This window comes from Microcebus murinus, chromosome 1 (assembly GCF_040939455.1).
Source record: "Microcebus murinus isolate Inina chromosome 1, M.murinus_Inina_mat1.0, whole genome shotgun sequence".
NCBI classification, from domain to species: Eukaryota; Metazoa; Chordata; class Mammalia; order Primates; family Cheirogaleidae; genus Microcebus; species Microcebus murinus.
In genome coordinates, this window is record NC_134104.1 from 25,552,431 (window position 1) to 25,576,563 (window position 24,133).

The window sequence follows — 24,133 nt, forward strand, 5'->3', positions numbered from 1 at the left end:
CTTGATCTATGTTCTGTTCTTTTTCACTTGCTAAAAAAATTATGATTGTAGTAAGGTCCAAGAAAAGATAAATCAACCTTTGTTCTAGGGTACTCATTTCAAAATAGAAATTTTTGAGTGAAGGTTTTAACCTCATAGACAGATGTCTTAGTCATAGTCATTTTAAGTGATGTGATATAGTTGTGATGAAAGTATTTGGGGAGCAGGATAGATTTTCTAATACTCATCAAATCTCACCATACAATTACTTGAATAGATTTAGTGCTGCAAAAACAAACTGGCCTAGATTTAAAGTGTCAGTTCAGGCAATCATACGGAGAAGAACCTCAAGCTATTAGTTGAGGCAATTTACCGCTTCTTAGTAATTTACTCTGTTAAAAAATGTACATTGGCACTAACATTCCACTATAGCCTCAGGTTATGAGAAAAATTTTATTTGGCTTTATAATGTAGCATATGACTTTTAGCAGAGGTTTTACAAAGACTTAATTTTCCATAAAATAGAGCAATATTAAGCATAAAGCAACTAAACTTCACAGAAGGGAAAAGGACAATATAATCACAAACATTTTTAACATCCTCCATGGCAGAGCTCTGTGAAGGAAATTAGGGGTAAAAAGACATATCGCCTTATTTTTTTTATTAGCACAATACCTGACACATGTCAGTTATTTAATATAATATGTGAAACAAATGAATATAAGAAAATACAATATCTCTCTTGTCTTCCACAGAACCATACATTGACTTGGGAGCATTGCAAAGATGAGACATTTCCTTGGACAATCCACTACATATTAGAATGTTCATTTTCATTATAAACATGAATTCCTCCACCGAAAATGCTCCACTTCTCATTTATGTTCATCCATATCAACCTGTTATAAAACATGTAAGGCAAAATAAATTCTGATCAAATGATATCAGGATACATCTAGCATCACATTTGACCTATGCATCTATTAAGGAGAAAATTGATTATGCTTAAAGTTCTACCAACTTCTACTTGTATTTTATAAGTATAGGATTAATTTATAAATAGTACCAACCTTACTGGGAGGACATGGCTTATTAAATTGAAATATAAACCCATAGCAATCTTCAAAGAGATGAATGGTTTATAGATTTTAGGTAAAATACATTTCAGGTAGACATTGGTTCTTGTTTCTGTAACAGTCTGCATTTCCAAGCAAACACATGAAAGAGAAAGCACATTGACATTTTTGGGAAGAAACATGCAAGTACAACTTCTTGAGATAGACAAAGCCAAAATAATGCTACAGAGAAAGAATTTAGGCACAGTAAAACAGAGACTTAGTTGTGGCATGTTTCCACCGAATAAGCAAGCCACATGTAGGAGTGAGAGCCTAAGTCTCCACAATGCTTATTAATAACTATAACTATACAAAAATTAGAATTCCTACCACAAAAGCCCTTATCAGAAACTTGATAATGACTTTTGAGTTTAATATTCTGTGTCTTATTTTATATGTAGGGACTTAAAGCAATGGCTTTTGACCTAAGCAATTTTCTTCTAAGATGAAAGACAATTGGATGGGGTAGACAGGACAGATCACTAAAGAATTTCAATTACATTTTCTGGCTTAAAAAGTATTATGAATCTAACTTTTTTTTTTTTTACTTATAGGCAGTAGTTAAATTATTTAGATAGGTTTTCAGAGTAAATATTGCTGATAGAATGAAAAAGGTGCACTTTTTGTCTGTTCTTATCACTGATTTATGCCAATGACCTGGACATGCCTTTTGATACTTTTAGCTGGATTTCATTTGGAGAAAATAAGCAAGTTGTAATTTAACTCCTTAGTGTCATAAACCTCATTGCAGTGAATACCCATAACACATACTCATAGGCATAATACATTCTCATTATACCCTTGCTCTACACACTCATTTATAGAAAACACATTCACTAGAATTAAACAAACTTACCAAACCAACAAGTATATATAGTACATATTACTTTTGTAAAATGTACACTCAAGTTCAGAACCAGCCCTGGGCCAAAAGTTCCCCTGATACCCACTTGCCTAAAACCTTTGCCATTTTTTCTTCCCTATCATGATTTAAAAGAAAAATTAAGCAATAAAAGGCCAATGCATCATCCTATTTTTTATACTTGTGATTGTCAATGGATTGGTAGTTCTAATGGGCTCAAAAAATTGCTGGGATGGGATACTAGAGACCTGAAATGATACAAATCTCTGGTCAGAGAGGTGGCTGAAACTGCAAATTTTGTTATGTTAAATACCAAGTTTAAGGGTAAAATCACATAATTGTGTGACTGAAAAGGGTTTTAGAAAGGTCAAGAAATTATGCAGTCTACCTGTTAGATTAATTTTCTATTTGGAATTTGATATTTCAGAGAATAATAACAGAAGTAGTTTTGGAAGGAAAGCCCATGAACCAGTCACTAAAATCTTCAATGATTAACGGAGAGTGGCTGGGAATTTGAAAAATTTCCACACAAGAAGGGATAACAGTTGGTGTAGCCTGATGGAATGTGCTTCAAAGTATCTGGTTTGATTGAGAGACAAGTAGAGATAAATATTCTGGAAGCAGCATTGAGAAGCAAGGATGGTACCACTTCCAGGCTGTCTCATTCGTAGGGTGCTGGAGAAAAGCTATTCTTTGCTTGAGAGTCTTCAGGGACAGAAGTGACCTCAGAAATAACTAGGTTTCAATTAGAGCAAGAAAGTGAAGTGAGTGCTCAGAGAAGATTGAGTGTATTAGCAATTTTGCTGATGACTGAAAGGACATTCCCAGGAGTTTTAATGGAAGCGTTTGCTGCATTTGGGAGGGGTGGGATATTGGGTCACATTAGTAGTGGAGGAATATAGAGAGATTTCAGGTATAAGTGTTCAGATAATGATGAATGACCTTTGAGGATTGGTGGTCAATGATATAAACACAATAAGGCTTAATGGAATTATTCTTAATGGTTTCTTATGGGAAGATGAATAATCAATATTTATCAAAACTTGTTTCTTTGGATCAGTCTTTTAGGTAATTTTAGAGAGGTTGATGGAAAAATACATAGTAGAAATAATCCTCCCCTGATGCATCTTTCTCTGATTTATAGCTCAGATTGTTCAGTGCCTGCACATGTGGACAAACCCTTCTCTTAAATCCAACTCCTGTTCTTCAGGCTTTTACAACTTAAGTGGATAAGAGTTGTAAAGAAGGATGACAGTGATATCCTTTCTATAAGAACTCCACCTAACCGATCTAAAAACTGTGGCTGCCAAGACACTAGTCTATAAAGTTAAGCAAAATATGACTCATCACAATTTACTATGCATAATACCAGGCATAAAAACCGATCAGAAGATTAGAGATGTAGAAAAGCCAAGTTCTCCATGTGTCGGATATATCTTATCTTTTTTTTCTTTTTAATTGTGCCTCTCTCAATTCTCTCATCTAAACATCAGGTTTAAACTAGAGAAAAAATATCTTTAAAAGAATATTAAATTTGAATATTTAGCTCATATGAAGAGCTAAAATTAGCTTACATAGAAAATGAATTGGTTCAAAGAACAGGAAGTACAAAGGAGGGACAGGTTTTAGGGGTGATTGATCCTGTAGCTCATAGACCTACTCACTGTTCTGTAAGCATGATATCTTTCATTTACTATAATTTGTCCTTGTGCTGAAATGGAATGCCCACTCAATCTGGGCTTTTGTGTTTCACTTAAACATTAACTATACACTGACTAACACAGTAGGCACTAACCAAAACTGGGTATTTAAATTCAATTTAATTTAAAAGGGGGAGAAATAAAACATTTATTTCTTCAGTCACACAAGCAATATTTCAAGTGATCCACAGCCACAAGTGGCTAGTGGCTACATATTATGCAGCACACAGAATCATTTCAATCAACAGAGAAAGTTCTATTAGATGGCACTATTCTACATCCCTGAATGATCTTTCTGACACAGCTCACTTTTTAGAACATTTACTTCCCAATGTGGAGTTCTTTTTTGTCTTATCTCCTCATTTTAACCCTTAATTGTACATTGCCCCAGGGTTGTTCTTTTAAACATTTCTTGTTTTTACATATTATATGCACAATAAGATAGTAAATCTTAAGGGCAATGAAATTTTTGACAATGATTAATAATGACTTGTTGCTTTGAATTTTCATACCATCATAATATTTCAGATTGACATGAAAGACTCAACATGAATTGTGGAAAGGGAATAATTTTTAAATTAAATTTTAAATTTAAAATAGTTTTAGATTTACAGAAAAAGTGTAAAGATAGTACAGAGTTCTCATACACTTCACATCCAGTCTTCCTTATTACTTATATATTAGTACCATACATTTGTTACAATCAAGTAAGGCATTGATATATTATTAACTATAGTGCATATTTTATTCCATTGTTCACCTAATATTTTTCTGTTCCAGGATCCCATCCAGCATATCACATTATATTGAGTAGTCATGTTGCCTTGCCTTGACTACAAGAGTTTCTCAGATTTTGTTGTTTTTGGAGACTTTCATAGTTGTGAGGTATATTTGTCAGGTATTTTATAGAATGTCCCTCAAGTGGGATTAGTATGATATTTTTCTCATGATCATTTTGAAGCATTTTGAAACGACCAATAAAAGGCTAATTTTCAATACTTTTAAAAATAAAATTAAAGATAATGAAATGAACACATGTCTAAAGATTGAGACAACTCAAACTCAACTTAAAGCATTCCAATCCCGACTGGTATGTAGAACATGATGTCCCAAAACTATTTGTACAGGTGAATGAGCTCAACATTTAACTAATACTAATTGAAATCTCTAGGATAAAGAGTGACTAAAAGTCTTTATGTAGAGAATATTATAAACATAAGATGCGGAAAAAGATTTTAAAATCTCCCATTTCAGCAAGCTTTCCTTTAAATTAGCAAGTTTTGAGTCATTCTGAGAAAAAGTTTCTAGGAAGGTGAGTAGGTTACTGCCAATATCTGCAACAATGAGTATTAGTTTTTGTTAATCAAAATAAGTAAAATAGTAGTTACATCAAAACATTCCTAATTGAGTTTTATAATTGATATAATGATAATTATTACACTTTTTCAATTTCTCTAGGACTGCCAAGCCACCCATACTTCTGTTTTGAAACAGTGTGGTATGTGTTTATGTAACCACATCAGAAGCATGAATTTATAGTGTGAGGATGGTTCTTAATTTTCTTGGTTTATTACATATATTTTATTACCACTAGGTCTAAAAATATATTTTAAGAGGCCAAATTTTCCATAAATAATTATGTATATATTTTGATCTATAATTTATATATTTGCTTAAAAATACTTTCAGGCATAATAGCCAAAGTATGTATCTATGTATGTGGAATGGTTAGGCTATATATGATCCCCCAGATGAGTGAGAAAAACAAGTAGAAAATGGGTTAAAGAAGGAAAGGGAATATGATTACAGGGAAAAGTTGAAATTCTGTTTTATGTAGCTTTTATCACTATTATTTATTTCATCACTCTTCAAGTCAGCATACTCTCAAACCCAGATTTTTCTTTCCTTATAATTATAGAGGAGGAAAACTATTGTTAATAGTATTATTTTGGCCTGATGTGTACAATTTGCCCTGTTAGGTATATTCCAAGCTCTGTTTCATTTAATTGCTTTTACAAATTCTTAGGTAGTTTTATTGTTTTCATTTTATAATGAATAGATTAAAGAAATTACATAATTTGCCCCTTGTCAGTGAGTTGGTAAGTGATGGAGCTCAAGACCCATCTTTAGTTAATACCAAACTAAACTCATGTTCCTTTTACTGATGAAACTCTTCCCAAATGATTGGATTGAGTCAGGCTATGAATCCCTAATATCTATGTTCTGGGGCAATATACATAGTTTCATCTCTGATGGTTATTCTCTTTTCAAAGATTGGGGAGCAGGGAAATTAAATTTAGAGTTGGTTGATCCATGAACACAAAGATCTATTCCATAAGCATGGTGTTTCACTCATTTATATTCAATCTGCCTCACAGCTGAGACAAGAACTCAGCTAGGGCTTCACAACAGACCAAACATTAGGTTTAAAGGTCATAGCAAGAGGTTCCATCATCAGAAAAAGGACAGGCTTTCCAACACAGAAAACTCCTCTCAGTTCATTGAGTCACAATGCTCAACAAGGCTTTGGGAAGTCATCGGGTACAGAAACTTATCTTCAGAAAACTAATCCGACATGGAGTATGTGAATAAATCAGCACAAGTCAAGAGTGCATGTTGTTCTTGGCTGATCATGTAGAATCTCGGTTAAATTCTGTTCCACAGAAAATTATTCTATCCTCTTGAATGATTTTCAAGACTGAGTTCATACAATTGCCTTTGATGTAAATGATAGCTCCAGCAGGGAAAATGTTCTTGATTAAAACATGGATGTGTTTTAAACCTGTTTGTTCCATATTTGATCTCTGAAATAGAGTTAAAATCAGGAGGTAGAAATATGATTACCTCTATAATTTCATAAGTCAGTAGAGAAAAGATTCAGAGATTTTCAGGTGAGTGCGAGTGTGCGTGTATGTGTGTGCATGATGTAGAAGCACTACAGAGGGTCTCTGCACCTATATAATTATATCACCCCTTTGAATACTGTCCCATGATTTTGACATTACATATAGAAATAGTTAAGGACATGAATAATCTATTTAGTAAAACTCTTGCTTTTGTTCCAAATTCTAATACATAATTTTCACAGTCCTTCTCACCAAGGAATTACAAAAAAAGTTATTCAAAATGTAATTTATTCCATGTTTTGGAATTTATGTACCTTTACATTGTACTGAATTGGCAGATTTACTTGCTACAGAATTAATAACATAAACATAATATTGGGTTCGTCTACCTATTTTATCACAGTTGATTGTCAACTACCCCAAACATTATTTGAACACATGTAGGGACAAACATAATAATTATAGGAAGAAAGTTTATGATTATATTAGCTTTTTGATTCTAGTGCATTTTAAGAAGTTGACCTGATAGTGACTTTTCTTTGGAATGCTTGTTGAAAAAGGCATAACTGTAAGTTTTAAAACTTAGATTGAAACTTAATGTATATGGTAATAGAACTTGGAAGAATTCAAGCTCAATTCAGATCAAAGTGTCAGAACAATTTTTGAGCCTTGTGCATCTTTACCTAAGTATATAGAGAAATAAGCCATCTATCACCTAACAGTTTTTCAACAAAGAGAGCAATATATAAGAAAGGAAATAAATTATTTACTAACAGTTGCTTTAGCATATCCTTGTTAACTTGATATATTTCCTCTGTGGAAATATAAAAGAAGGATGATAACAATGATTCACATACTTGTTTCTGATTCCAAGAATAAAAACTTCCAAATCTTTTTTTTTTCTTTTCCAAATCTTCATTAAACACTTCTGTTTTATTTTCACTCAAAAGCCTTTGTTAAAGTGTTTCACCTTCAAGACAGGTAGGTTATGTTTTCATTAAATTGCTTTTAAATATACAGAATCTACAAAATAGCGTTTGTTAAAAATGTTATTTTTTCTTTTCCTGCCATCTTTCCCACCACCTCACTATCTTATAAAATCCAAACAATCCACAAACATAGAACATCAATATATGTAAACTGATTTTCAATCTCAAGCGCTCATTTTCAAACTTGGCTGAACACTGCAATGACCTGGAACATTTAAAAAATGCTGATCCTTGCGTCTCACTCTACCATATTTAATTGTTTTGCAATGCGGTTTTGAATTTTTAAAAGAAGTTTTAAAAGCTCAGTTGATAATTGCAATGTGTAACAAATGAGAGCCACTAGCTTAGAGTAATGGTTCTCAACCTTGTTTCCACATTGGAAACTCCTGGGAATTCTTAAAACTATTGGTGCCAAGTTCCTACACTTCAGTTTGATGTAAATGATCCAAGGTGCAGCCAGAACATCAGGATCTTTATGGGCTTCACCTCCACCCCCAGGTGCTTCTAGAAAACAGCCAACACTGAGAACTAATGATTGGCATTTCATGTTTTGTTAGTTCAGAAGATCAATATGTTTTTCATATTTATAACGTTTCTCACATTAAATTTCAAATATATAATGTAGAAAATTTGAGTCTTGAAATAGACTTATTTGAATGTAGTTTAATATATGTAAGGCAAAGAACAACGGATAATTACATGTGAAGATTTCCCGGAAGAAGAATTTCATCCTGATTATTAAAGTGTAAGATTCAAGGTCAATATTATGCACTTGAAGATAGAAATTATAAAAACTGTAATCCAAAGAAGTTATTTTTAATGCCAATATGACAATTAAAATGGATTCATCACTTTTAAAAAAATGTGATCAATTCTTGAATAAATGTTGTCAGATATTTAAAAGTAACCTATTAATGTTTGTTCTACTTAGCATTTTCTTAAAAACACAAGCTCTTGACAACTAATACAAACTTTCAATTGCTTAAAAGCACAATGTGGAAAAGGAAAGTCTATAAAGACTATTGAATGCTTTTGAATGAAAGGTACCATTGTTTTTTTTAATGAAAGACTTGATAACAAATTCCGGGAGATGTCAGGTGTAAACTGTTAAGTTTTTTTCGGAACTTGTGCATGAATAGGGTTTATATAGTTCTGTTAGTGAAGATTGTTGAAGTGTTGTGTAAACACTGGATAAGCTATTTCTCACAACTTAATTTATACATGATGCTAGTGCTTAAAGTATTTTTCGTATTCAGAAACATATCCAATTGCTTACCCTTAAAATGATTCATTATAAAGGACCATTTCTTTCAGTTTTCAGTATCAATAGGAAAATTCTCCCTGAAATTTATATATTTGGGTATGGTGTATGTATTTGTATGTGATAGGGTGGTTATGGGTATGTGTTGTATTTGATGATGGGGATTTCATTTCTCAAGCAGGTTATCTTCTTTAAGAATCCTATCTGTAATTCTACCATCTACATTATAGGATAAACACTATGTTAGTAAAACTAATGTTAACACCTACTCATGAGTGAAAAGATGCCTATAAAATAGTATAATTAGTGTATAATACATGGGGAAATTAAAAGTTTCTTTATTTGCCATTCACTAGAAAGCAAACAAAAAACAGGTTAAAATGCAGGATAGGTAAAAGGGCATGGGCAGCCATTTAATCAGTGTTGATGAAAGAAAAAAACTACACAAATGCTTTTGTGTGTCTGGCAGGCATAGGGGAATCAGTTCTTACAGGAATTTTCCAACACTTGAAACTTTCTTCATATAATGAATTAAATAAACGAGAAAATTATGAATTAGAATATAAAGCTCAGACAAGTACAATACCATAATGAAAAAACAATGCCAGTCTGTTTGACTTTGTAACTTTATCAAAAACTTGTTCTATTGTCTCATTAATTATGTCTCAGTATAAGGTCCTGCTGGTTGTTCTGTCTTTTAATCCAGGCTCCAGTATTATCTATTATACTAAATCAAAAAATAAGGTAGTTAAGTTAAGACCATGTTTCCAGATATACAAATAACCATTTATCTAGTGAATTATTGAATTAGCTCTATAAAAATCAAATTTCCACTTGATTATAAAAGTTAATACACTGTTGATTTTGTTTAATCCATAAGGTAACTGAAATAACCAGAATATAAATGAGTCAAATTATCTGCCTTTTATGGACAAGGTTTAAATAATTGCAAAATGTCAAAATTCCATGAATTCTATAGACTATTTTGGTCACAGGAACTATGTTTGACATCAGAAATACAACAGATGAGACATGAAAGAAACTCCACAATCCAGTGGAGTAGAGAGAACAAGGCATAACCCAAATGCAGAATGATGTTAAGAGATTCATAGAAGTCATGTGGGATCACAGAGAAAGGGCATCTATCAAAAACAAAGGTGTTAAGGACGGAGAAAAAGTAATAGCAAAAGTTGTTCAAGGATATGATGTGTAAGCTGAAATCTTAATGAACCTAAAGAAACAAGCATAAATTGGGAGGTAGTCAGTAGGTTAGAAGAAATAAAAATTCTAAGCATAAGATATCCCAGAGGTGAGAAAGGTCTTAAAACAGTGCTAAAACTAAGGAAATGAAACTAGAGCACTGGGTATGAATATATGCTAGGCCAAAAATATTTGAAGAGACAACAGTTAAATGTGCTATCATAAGAATAAACAAATAAAACCCAACAAAATATCAAATATTAATGGGATAGATGATGGTGATGGTGTTATTGATCAACTTGCTTATATTTGAATTTAGAAAAAAAACCCTGAACTGTCTAGTAGCAGATTAGAGGCTAAATGAAGCAGAGAGCTCAGTTAGGATGTTGTGGTAGGCAGAATTTCAAAATGACTTTTAGTGACTTGCTCCCTTCTGTAATCTCTTGCCAGTATGTGTATGTGGAAACTGTGAATATGATTAGACATAACTTCCTTGATTGGCAGGGTGTGATGGCTCACACCTGTAACCCTAGCACTCTGGGAGGCCAAGGCAAGAGGATTACTTGAGGTCAGGAGTTGGAGACCAGCCTGAGCAAGAGCAAGACCCCATCTCTACAAAAAAAAAAAAAAAAATAGAAAAATTATCTGAGCATGGTGGTATGCACCTGTAGTCCCAGCTACTTGGGAGGCCTGAGACAGGAGGATTGTTTGAGCCCAGGAGTTTGAGGTTGCCAGGGAGCTATGATGATGCCACTATGCTCTGGCCAGGGTGACAGAGTGAGACTCTGTCTCAAAAAAACAAAACAAAACAAAACACCACAAACACTTACCTCCTGATGTTGTGTTATATGAGAAAGGAATTTTGCAGATGTAACTAAGTTTCTGGATTTTTTTACTTTAATATAGGGAAATTATCCTGGGTCAGCTGCACCTAATCAGTGAGTCCTCTTGGTTATGCTCTTGGTTAAAGAAATTTGAAAATGAAAGTGATTTAATGAGAGATAAATACTATATTGCTGTCTTTGAAAATGGAGGGGCCACTTGAAAGGAATATGGGTGCTCTCCTGAAGCTGAGAATGGCCTTTGACTGAAAACTAGAGACAGAGACCTCAGTCCTATACTTGCATGGAACTGAATCCTGCCCAAATCGTGCATGTTTAAAAGAGAATCCCAAGCCCCATAGAAGAATGCAGCCCAGGTGACACCTTGATTTCAGCCTTGTGAGACCCTTATCAGAGAACCCAATGATGCCATGTCCATATTTCTGAACTACAGACTGTGAGCTAATAAATGGGTGTTGTTTCATGTTGCTGAATTTGTGGAATTTGTTACATAGCAACGGAAAGCTAATCCAAAGGAGATACATCATTCAAAGAAGAAATTCACTTTATGTTGTAACTTAATGTATTTTACAGAGACATTTAGAGTTATCTTAAACAGCAGTTTATAAATTATGAAAAAACTAGTCTCATCATCCATTAACAACAAAATAAAATAAGACAAAAATTTACCCAGTTTGGTTGTTCAATTGTTTCCTACATTTTTGGCTATTTCTATAATTGAATCACCTTTGATATTGAGGATTGTCAAAATTTGTAATGATAATCTTGTGTGTATCTGCCACTTTCTCCCCCAAACATCTCCACCTTACAAAAATATTTCTAACTATATCAAAACTTCTATTACTGTTTGTTCAAAAACCTGAATTAATTATCACCATTCTTATTTTTATAGTTTTATAGTTTCAAAAAAAAGATAATTCTTGTTTTTCTCTAGTATGAAAATATTTTTCCACAAAGTCATCCTGTTATTACAAGGTTAACTTTCAATGGTAATACACAGTTTGAATTTTGCTATATAATGATAAATTTGAGTTTTTCTTTTTAGATGGCTGCTTCTGCCTCACTTTTCTACCATTATCAAATTCATTTCCACTGCAAAATGAGTAAAACAGGATCAACAAATACAAATATCACAGAATTTGACTGCTAGAGAAAAATCACGTTTTCTTAATCTCTGATATTTTGTTTTATTTTATGAATATTTGTCATTATATAGAAGTTATATATGGAATAATCACCATTAGCAATTTATATAGATTGAAAAGCAATATGAGGTATCTCTGAATTACAAGTAAAGCTATTTATTGGATATTCTAAAAATTCTACTAAATAATGGCCTCAAAGAACATATTCTAACATTTATACTGATGACCTATAGAATATTGTTTATCTATTTCTTGACACAAATTTTTCTTAACTACTTATAAATCATTACTATTATACTATTCTAAGATAGCGGGAGCATACTATTCTAAAACTTACTTTCTATTTCTTGGGTTCCCTTTATAATAAAATATTTGTTCAACATTGTTATTTCTTATCATTACATAGTTTCTCTTCTACACCAAATACTTTGTTCCATTTGGACGTTACCAGCAAATGAAATTTTTCTTTAAGTGTAGTATGCATTTTAATTTCATACCAAATAAGGTTTTAGTCTATGAAAATATCAGACATTTTTATACATGAGAAATAAAATTATTATTAGAATTTATTATCTAAAGGAGACATGAAGCAAGAGATTTGGAAACAAGTGATAAAAATCTGAAAAAAAAATGAATCTGGAAGGGCGATATCTTAAATATGTGATTAAATATCACATTTGTTATTCCTTTTACTTTTGAGAAGAATGTGCTTTCAGTTTGTTAGTTTGGTCACTATAATTCATTTTATCCATAGGCTGTCACTATTTAAACATCTGGAACTCATCAAACTGAACAATCACCAACACTCATAACTAATAAATGAGGGTTTACTGTGAAGAATAAACATTAAGAATATGATCCTAGCTTTGTTATAGTAATTACGTGATAGAAAATATTTGGCCTTAGATCTTTATAACATCTTCCTGCCTGAAGAATTGCTATACTCTCCTGAAACCTTAAACATCATCAATCATTTTCCTCAAAAATTCAATTTATATGGATTTTTTAAAACTCAAAATAATTGCCTAAATAATGTCTAACGATGCCCTTCCAACCCTCTAAAGTAAGAATAATATGGCAAGAATATTATAACTTTAATCAGAAGTCTTGAGTGAGAGACTCCATGTAATTAACTTCTAAAATTTTGGCCTCAGTACTTCTGGAAAGCACTGAAAACAAGAGAGCTTTTTAACTGCTCTCAACAGAATTCCATTCTGCTTTTATCTCTGGAGAGGATTTCCCTATAACTCTAGCACTTCGGCCAGATTGTTTGCACACGGCTGAGCAGAAATAACATATATTTTTACATCAGCATATTTAATATCACAGGTTCTTCGATGTACTGACACAATGTTGGCAGTATTAACAATATAGACATCATTAGCTTTCCGAAAGATCCATAATTGAAAAGTCAGACTGCTGAGAAATGTCACCTTGTGTGTAGCGTGTTAAGAGAATAAAGCTTTGCATAAGTCCTTGAAAGGGCAAATAATAACTCAATTATAACCTGTGTTGAATCCATAGGCACTAAGTTCCACTTAGACTTAGCATGCTGTTCGGAACTTCCATCTCTGAAGAACCAGTTCTCTTAAAATTGCAAGTACAGTTCAATCCCCATCCCGCCTCCTCCCTATGTCCTAGACAAGTTAAAGCTGCAGACTTACAGTAAAAGTTTGTAAGTTGCATGATTAAGGTACTAAGGTACTAAGTATAAAATTTCAATATCTTAAGGTACTAAGTATAAAATTTTTAAGGTACTAAGTATAAAATTTTTACAGCTTTAGGAAGAAAAGTGACATTTTATGGATTTGTTTATTTGTTTACCAGAAGTAGAATTACTGATACAAGTATCTAGTAAGTTTGCTGATTCAAGTTGTAAATGGGTTTTAAAATTTAATTTAAAAAATTATACATTTTTACATTTTAAATTTAAATGATAAATCAAAAGATAACCTAAAGAGAAAGATTGATTTGAAGTAAAAAATTTAGTTTTTATTTCCTTTTCCTCACTCTCTCTCCCCACATTTCCTTTTTCTCCATATTTCATTCCCTTCTTTTACCTACAGCCTATGCTTTTAGGGAGGGGGATGGTGGGAGAAGGAAATCAAGGCTTTTGAAATTCAGAAATATAAATTGAAACACCGCATCAAAGTTTTTCTCACATAACTCAGTAGGTGCTCCAATTTAGAAAGCTTTCCACCCCAACCCAAGTTGCCATTTTGGTTCTACATGAGTTGTCTGGAGGTGGGTACGGACTTGAACGTGATATGGGTTTGCACCGGGGTGGGGCTGAGGTAGCTCATAGCTCACGTCCACAGTCTGTTGAAAGGAGAGATTGGAACTGTCTATGTGCTATTAATTTCACTTAAGAAGGTATTTATGTTGACTTTTAAAAATCATATTTCCACATCATTTTCCTACCAAAAGTTCCTTTAAGTATATCTAAAATCCAGGAATGATGACTTCAGTGTGAGCTTGATTAAGTATTGTGAATCTTTTCCTGGCACTAAATATTTAAGGATATTCCTGCTAAGAAAAAATGAGAATATATACACAGAATGCATAATATTTTTCTGAATTGTATATTTTGATAAATATAATAAACCCTTGAATTCAACTGATCCTCAAGCCCAACCATTTTGGGTACAACTGACAAATAATGTGAACAAAAATTCTGGAGTTGAACTGCCTAGGTTTGAATCCCAGCTTTTCCCCTTATTAGCTATTTGTCTGGCTGACTAACCAAACATATTATTACCTTCTTTTATTCATCTGTAAAAGATTAATGATAATTCTTATCAAGTAAAATATAATGATCATTTCTATCTCATGGGTTTATTTTGAAGATTAAATAACTAAATCACCTAAAGGAGCAGTTCTCAGTCAAGAGTAATTTCCCACCATACCCCCCAACTCCCAGTCAAGGTAACATTGTATCTGAAAACACTTGTGTTTGTCATAAGTTGTGTGTGTGTGTGCGTGTGTGTGTGCGCCCCCACAACTGGCATCTAGTGGCTAGAGCCCAAGCATCCCACTAAACATCCTAAAATGCACAAGACAGCCCCCCAACAAAAAAGAATTCTCCTACTCCACAAGTCAACAGAACTGTAGTTGAAAAACCCTGATCTGAATCACTTGAAGCAGTGCCTCATGCAGAGTAAACACTTAAAAAATATTAAATCTTATTTTAAAAATATTAAAGTTTATTTTACTTCTACTCATTGTATACAACTTTTCCCATTACTTTTCATTTTTCCATTGTTTCTGCACTTCATATTCTCCTTTGAGAGTTAAATCTGACAGAGTCCGCAATTTCTGAAGCAGTTGACTTCAGAGTGAAACTACTCCAATATTTTTTATTTTGCCCCAGAGGAATGCATTCACAGAACACTGGATAATGGATTTATACCTAATAACTGCTATCCTGTGGCTTCTTCCTTGATCCCTTGTGCTATATGTACTTTATAACAATGGAAAAGAAAAGCTAAACATATATTAGACAAATTCAATTTTGCACTATCTTTACTGATATACAAATTCAGATGTGAGAAAGCTAAGAGAGGCCTGGCAGGGTGATTCATGCCTGTAATCCTAGCACTCTGGGAGGCTGAAGCAGGAGGATCGCTCAAGGTCAGGAGTTTGAAACCAGCCCGAGCAAGAGTGAGACACTGTGTCTAATAAAAAAATAGAAATAAATTAATTGGCCAACTAAAATATATAGAAAAAAAATTAGCCTAGCATGGTGGTGCATGCCTGTAGTCCCAGCAACTCGGGAGGCTGAGGCAGAAGGATTGCTTGAGCCCAAGAGTTTGAGGTTGCTGTGAGCTAGGCTGACGCCACGGCACTCTAGCCTGGGCAACAGAGTGAGACTCTGCCTCAAAAAAAGGAAAGAAAGCTAAGAGAGATAAAGGCAAACAGTACCTACATATAATCTCACTTGCATTAAATCTGGAACAAATGGCTGAAAAAAGATATGCATTCTTCATAGCTGATAGCTTACATTTTAGTTGAGATATTATATCAGTTAGGCTTGTTGATTGCAAGGGACAGAAACTGACTCTAGTCTGGGCTGAAAGGAACATATTAGAAGGCTATTTGGTACCTTGCATAATATATGGTGATACTAAATAAAGGGGCCGAAACAGAAAAGGAGAGGCAGCAGGAAAACGGAAGGCTCTCATCCGCAGAGCACTTTGGTTGGGATGCCGCAGCACTGCTGTCCCGGATAGGGCTTTCTCAGAACAGGCAAGACCTCTGCTGCTGGACTTGGAACCACATAGCTAGCTTTTGCTCACACTACCAGGATTATAAATTCCCTACTAGGTTAAATGATCAAACCGTTACTGCCAGAAACAAGAAGACAGAATATCTGGCCATTAGACTTTAACAATAAGCGAAGAGAGAAATCTCACAGAGCCAACTTTTTATTAGATAAGTATTTCAAGAAAAGCCAATCTAAACACTTGGGGTTTCAAGATTATTTACAGCGCTACTTCTGGGAGTATCATTCAATATCCAGCTATTGCCAATTCATTAAATGTCTTCCTTGGGAAGGGGAGACTTTCTCAAAGATTGTATGAAGGAGTTGTGGTTTGCATTGATTGTATTTTTAAATTACAGATTTTCCATTTGAGCAATTTGTTTTGTTGCTTTTAAGTCTGTAGACGTGGGCCAACATGTTTTAAATTTTAAAAAAGGCCCGAGTTTCTTTGTTAAGTAGGAATTTCACATTGGGTGAAAGGTTGGCACAGTTTGGCTAACCACTCAAAGGCATAAGCCTGCACATGTTGCTGACTCAGAGAAATAAAAGGAAAGAGGCCAGGAAGACAACACTAAAATGTTATTTTCCTTTTCCATGTAATCTCAGTATACAAAAGCTTATATTATTATTATTTTTTTTTTTACCAACTGTAAAGTTTATACAGTACATTGCAAACAGATGTAACTGTTGGACAGATAACACACTCATAAACCATTTTCAAACTTGCAAATGTGTCTCCAGGTAATACTAGCTGTGACTACAGCCAAGGATGTACATGTCTATCATTAGTCTCATTGGTAACGTTAAAGTGATCCTTACATGATTTTTAGATGAATTTGGCAAGAGTAAGAAAAGGCTAGCATTGCAGTTTCAAAGGTGAATTACTCTGGACAAGTGATTAACAATTCCTCTTAGAAGAAAAGTAGTAGAATTGAAATTTTGTCTGGCAACCAATCGAGGGAAAAGATGAATTTTTGCCATACAAAAATTGGTTTACAGAGTCCTTTATTTGGATTTCTTCATCATTTTGTGTTTTGAAAATTTCCTAATGGTAGGATGCATCTTATACTTACCATTAGCATAATGCATCTTTGGTAATATATTGCTGGTTCTCCACAACTAATTAGATGCTGTAGCAATTGTAGTCTCTTGATATTTGACCACATTTTCTCAATCCGTTTTATTGTCTTAAATATTTTATATGTAGATTTTTATATATTAACATATATATTCTCTCCTCTAGCTATCCTAATATCTGATACACCGAATTGTTTCCATCTTGGTTCTATTGCTTTCTGATCAGGTTGGTTTGATTTATTTTTGCATGTATTGGCATTTGTTAATAGTTAAATACAGTTTCTGGCTTTAATCTCTGAAAATCCTGTGCTAGTAGATTAAGAATTTCCAGAGAAGAACTGAGGTTGCCTCTGCTAGTACCAAAGAATGTTAACAACCTGGAACTGTAAATTAATTTCTCAACTTGAGAAGTTCCTGACCTGTTCAGGAATGTAAATTAACGAGGCAGGCCTATGCTTATCACATTCAGGAGATACCATTTTTACCCCATCCGGGGCTGTAGCAAAGCCAAGCAGGTCTCCTTTTCGTTCCATTTGTCGGCACATTTGTTGTTCTTATTGTTTTAACCACAACTCTCACTGAGTTTATAGATTCTTAGGTATCTGTTTCCTGTCTTGTGCAAGTGTCTAAGGCAGGGATCCGCAAACTTTTTAAACAGGGGGCCAGTTCACTGTCCCTCAGACCGTTAGACGGCCGGACTATAGTTTAAAAAAAAAACTATGAACAAATTCCTATGCATACTGCACATATCTTATTTTGAAGTAAAAAAAAAAAAAGGAGCAAAAACACCCGCATGTGGCCTGTGGGCCATAGTTTGAGGACTCCTGGCCTAGGAGCTCAGGTGGTGATGAGAGTGATGGGGAGCAGCCGTGAAGCTTCGCTCACTCACCTGCTGTTCACCTCCTGCTCGGTTCCAAACAGGCCACACACCAGTACTGGTCTGCAGCCTGAGGGTTGGTGGCCTCAGAATTAATAGTATCTCATTTATTGTGATACTTCAGTTTTTCATGTATGTACTTATGTTATGCCTATTCGATCTATTGTGCACTTATAGGGGAGAATAAAACTATTGCTAATGTATTCATGTCACCTTCTTCAAGTTTTTTAAAAGGTTCTTTCTGTATAACTGTTGATGTTATATCCTTTTTGGCATAGAAATTCATCTGTTCAATGTTCACTGTGGATTTTGCCCTTATTCATTGCCATCGTCTTAATATGTGTGTGCCTCCCAAGTTTATATGTTGACTTGCTAAACCCCCAGGTGATAGTATTAAGAGGTAGGGCCTTTGGGAAGTGATTAATTCATGAGGGCAGGGCTTTCATAAATAGGATTAATGCCTTTATAAAAGAGGCCCAAGGGAGCTCATTAGCCCCTTCCGCCATGTGAGGAGGCGGTGAGAAGGTGCCATCTATGACCCCCCCAGGTAACCCGCCCTCACTCAGTGCACCTTGATCTGGGACTTCCAGCCTCCAGAACTGGGAGAAATAAATGTCTATTGTTTATAAGCTACCCAGTCTAAGATATTCTGTTATAGCAGGCTGAGCAGATTAAGATGTTTATTAATACTGGTATACTCTATATTGTTTAATGCATTTTCCTTTGGATTTTACCTTGTCTGATACTAAGATTGTAACACCTAATTTATTTTTGGTTTTTATTTGTCTGCTATATATTTCTCATCTTTTTTTTTTTTCAATCTCTCTAAGTCAGTTTTGGTGATTCTCTGACACACATTATATACATTAATATTTATAATGACCCAAATGGAAGTGTTATTATTTTAATAAATGAGTCTAGTCAATTTATATGTTTTAAATCAAGATGTGCTTCATCTTAGTTCTGTTCTCATACATATAATTACTCTGTTTATGTATTTTTCAAAGTATCTCTTCTTATATATTTACTGACCCTTTTGTTTGCTTATCGGTTTTTCTTTTTGTGCATGTGTGTGCTGTGCTATGTGTGTTTTTTTTTCCGACAGTTATCTTTAAAATCAGGAGTGGATTCAGGTAATATGGAACCTGAAGTTACACAATTAGAGGAAATGTATTTAAAAAAAAGAATAGAAAATAATGAAAGAAAATTAACTAGGCAAGTGAAAATATTTCTTTAAAATTATGAAAGGAATCACAGCAAAGTGCAGAAGGGGTCTGCAAAAAAGGAGCCTTGAAGCTTTAGCTTCATTAATTTTGTGGTAAATACATCAGGAGTTATTGTTCATTTTAATAACAGACTAATCTTTTTGTATCTTAGGCAGGTTTATTAACTCTCTACAACAAGCAGTGATATAACTGTGCATTGCTTCTTCCTTTCCTCTTTCTACCACATGTTTTTAGTTGGTTGTTTTATTAATCTTTGATTTTATAATTTTATTATTTTATTTTTAAATAATAAATTATCTCTGGATTTTTTAACCATAAAAAATGAATGAGAAAAATCAGTGTACCTACACAATCTATGCCTTCCTCTCCCCCTCCCCTTTTTTGTTTACTGAACACTATTATTTATATAATTTTTACCTTGTTGAGTTTACACCATAGATATTCCTTCCTGTAAATATAATTCCATGGTTTATTTCTGTTCAGTACTATGCATAATCCTTTTACTATTTTTTCTCAATTCAAACCTTGGTTAACTAAAATTGATTCTCAAGTAATTTCTATAGGAAAGTTTTCTGAGAACAATGTTCTCTGAATTCTTGTCAGCTTAAAATGGTTTTTGTTGCTTTTTATGTAAACACAGATATAATATTTCTATGTTATATATGTATGAGTAAATTCAAGAGTAAAAGGCATGATGGGAGAGTTTAAGTAGAAGAGAGTTTGAGAAGTTTCTGGTAGAGTCAAGAGATAGGCAAAAACTGGAAAAGTGTGATATATTTAGAGGACTGGAATGGAAAGTAAGTTAAGCAGATAAGAGTTGTGTCACCTGGCAGGGGTCCTTGATTTTAGCATGGTAGCCAATAGCGGACATTACAGGATGAATTGCCCAATAAAGAGATTGAGAATAGCTAGTTTGCTTGGTGGTCTACATGTGAGAAACTGAATAACTAGATGATAATTGTTATGGACAAAATGGCAAAGAAGCTATGATTCCAAAAGATATCTCAAAAGATAAATGGACAACTTTGGTGATTTATTAATTTTTTTAAAAGGCTGAGAAAAAGTGATTTTTTTTAAAGTTCCTCCAAGATTTCTCAATTTAAAGAATAGAATATGGTTTGGTGGTTTATAGGTTTGTAGCATTTGAGAAATTAGTAAATGATGACTTCAACTTCATACAAGTTGCATTGGAGGTCATGATGGGATACCCAAATGTTCAGTTTCTTGTAATTTTTGTATAAAATTAGAACGTTCTTGCTTGATGTAGTATTAAAATAAGCAACCTCTTTTATTGGCAACTGTCTATTTTTTTAATTTTTTTATTTTAGCATATTACAGGGGTACAAATGTTTAGGTTACATATATTGCTGTTCCCCCACCCAAGTCAGAGCTTCAAGTGTGTCCATCCCCCAGATGATGCTCACCATATCCATTAGGTGTGGATATACCCATCCCCTCCTACCTCCTCCCCCTTCCTACCTGCCCTACACCCAATGAATGTTACTACTATATGGGCACGTAAGTGTTGATCAGTTAATGCCAATGTGATGGTGAGTACATGTGGTGCTTGTTTTTCCATTCTGGTGATACTTCACTTAGTAGAATGGGCTCCAGCTCCATCCAAGATAATATAAGAGGTGCTAGATCACCATTGCTTTTTGTGGCTGAATAGAACTCCATGGTATACATATACCACATTTTATTAATCCACTCATGTATTAATGGGCACTTAGGTTGTTTCCACATCTTTGCAATTGTGAATTGTGCTTCTATAAACATTCCACTGCAGATGTCTCTTTTATACAATGTTGTTGTTTTTTTTCCTTTGGGTCTAGTAATGGGACTGCTGGATCAAATGGTAGTTCTACTTTTAGCTCTTTTAGATATCTCCATATTACTAGTACACACAGGTTGTACTAGTTTGCAGTCCAATTGTGAGAATTTGTTGAAAATAGAAAGTTATAGCAACAAGTCTGGATCAAGATGATAATAGAATAAAAAGATATAGGCTAGTCGATTTGCATTGCTTATTTTTAAGGATATGGGATATCTTCTTTCTAAATATGTTTAGAGTTTGAGATTAATCTTGAAGTTCTCAAAATCTTCTGAATTCTAGCTAAATGTGAGCATTAATGAGCAATATTTCTATTTATCACTATTTCATCAAATTAATGGAAGGCATTTGATTTTGGACATTAAAAATAATTGTTACTAATTTTAAAATAAAAGCCCTGCTTATTCATTACTGGAAAAGTTAAGCAGAATACATATAAACCAAATGAGGAAAAATTAAAACCTCAAATTATTTTGTTTACTTGTTTAATTAATTATTCACAGCAGCATCAGTTGAAGAAACAAGATGTACAACTAATTCTAGTATTAATAACTCAATTCTCAGAGATTCTTTAATGTAACATATTTTATGGTCTTTAAGGAATAACCATTTGCAGAGAATCATACATATGGAATAAAGCAACAATAGCATAATTTTTGATAGTTAAAATTATTGCGCTAGATTTTGTAGTGGTTTTGTAGCCTGCTAAGACTTGATTTGTACAATTACTAGTGCTATTACTGTTATTTGGATTAAAAAAATACCTTAAATCTCATTGCTTCATAAATCTGCTTATCACAATATGGAAAATTTCAGAGGCAATTCTTATCCTTTCTTTTCAATTATAAATTTTTCAGAGAAAACATTTTTAATTAATATTTTTACTTGAAATTTTTCTAGACAGTGATTTCAGTCTTTTAGTTCCAGGATTTTATTTTTACTTTGTATTCAGATTTGTAAAAGGTCATGGTAGAGATAATGTATGTTGTATTTAGGCTTTCAACAAGCTCAACATATAATCTGAGGTGATTTCTATAATAAATGAAAAAAAGAAAATATGGTTCTTAAGATGGATAGTCAGTATCATTGTGATTATAACTATTATTATTCCATATTTAATGAAAAATAGTTTTTTTCCCTAAAAAGAGAAAGGTGCTTAATAAAGTCATATGTAATTTTCCACCATTATTCAAATGAGACCCTGCTGGGAAGAAAAAACTGAAACCACCCACTGGCTGTCACTGGGAAGACCTCCTGACTCTGCATCTGTTAGTGTTTGTGAAAGTAAAAATGCCAATGCTTCCTTTGTCTCTTCCTACTAATTTCAGATAAATATTGTAAATGAAAGGACCACAACAATGGTGAAAAGAGATTCTGCCGTTTTTTCTGTAGTGCTAGAAAAAGAAGAGACTAAGCAGAAGAATGTATTCATGTATTTTCCATGGCTTTTGATCCAGACACAATCACCTTCATTTTTAACAGAAGCATCTTTGCAGTCAAAAATGGCAATCTGTAAATTGATGAATATATTTGTTAAGAATATTCAACATACTTTTACCTTTTGAATGAACATTTTATTTTGGAATAATTTTAGATTTGCAGAAAAGTTGCAAAAATAGTACAAGGAGTTCCAATGTACTCCTCAGTCAATATCCCTGATGGTTAGCATCTTACATTCCTTTGGTACGTCTGTCAAAACCAAAAACACCAACACTAGTACATCACTGTTTACCTCTTAACTATACTCCAACTTTATTTGGATTTCATCAGTTTTTAATACCATAATGCCCTCTCCCTGTTCCAGGATCCAATCCAGGGTGTCACATTGCTTTTAGTTGTCAAGTTTTCTCACCCTCCTCTGGTCTATGATTATTTCTTAGTCTTTTTTCCATGGCTATGACAGTCTTGAGTAGTACCACCCAGATATTCTGTAGAATGTTCCCCAACCTGGGTTTGTTCAATGTTTTTCTTATAATGAGACTGGGATTATGGGCTTAAAAAATAATAACAATGTGAAGCACTTTTTTTTTTGTCACATCACATTGGGTGTTACATGATATTCACAAGAAGTCAGTAACAATATTACTTTTTATTACTTGGATAAAGTAGTATTCACCAGGTTACTCCACTGAAAAGTTACTTTTCTTCCTATCTCCTACTCTACTCTTTGGAGGCAAGTCACTAAATCTAGCCCACACTCAGATGTGGGGGTGGTATGGACATTCAGCTCCACCCCCTACAAGTAGAAAAACCTACATATATTATTTGAGATTCTTCTGTAACAAAGACTTATCTCTTCCCCTGTTTACTTATCAATCATTTGTTCATATCACTATGAAGTCAGGTATATTTATTTTTTAATTTGGTTTATAATCCAATACTGCATTTATTTTATTGCTTTAATTTCTTGTTGTTTTGCTAACTGAAGTCTTCTAGGTTCGTTCTTTACCCCTTTGACAATACCCTCATTTTTTTTTTGTTGTTTTTTTGAACACTTCCTTACTTTCTAGTACTACAAGATGCTATAGGCTCATCTTGTAATTTTCCTGTACCAAGTATAAAATCAATAATATCTTCTGTCTTTTAATAGAGAATAATATGCAGAAACCAAAATCTGGGCTCTGGTTGTGCTTGTTACTACTGGGATGTCATTGCTTAAAGACTCTCTCAGCATACAAAGGTAATATAGGTATGTATAATAACCAATAAATACACATATATCTATAATTGTTTTTGTATATTCATCTATGTTAGAACATATAGGCTAGATTGATGACAGGAAGGATTTTTTTAAATTTTAAATTAAAAACATATGCATAGAAAAAATATGTAGATAATCACAAAAAAACAGTTTTAAAAAAATCATGGTGGCTTACTTTCAAAGCTTCTCTGGAAACAGTATATTTAACATAGAAAACT

The 24,133-nt window shown here is 33.4% G+C and overlaps 1 long non-coding RNA gene across 1 annotated transcript in view; it reads right to left on the reverse strand.

Moving 5' to 3' along the window:
- Window positions 1-894: 894 nt before the first annotated feature.
- LOC105883106 (uncharacterized) overlaps window positions 895-24,133 on the reverse strand; it is a 620,369-nt gene continuing 597,130 nt past the window's right edge. Inside the window, exon 9 of the long non-coding RNA XR_012918558.1 lies at window positions 895-22,724. This is a non-coding gene — a long non-coding RNA (uncharacterized LOC105883106). The remainder of the gene's footprint in view (window positions 22,725-24,133) is intronic.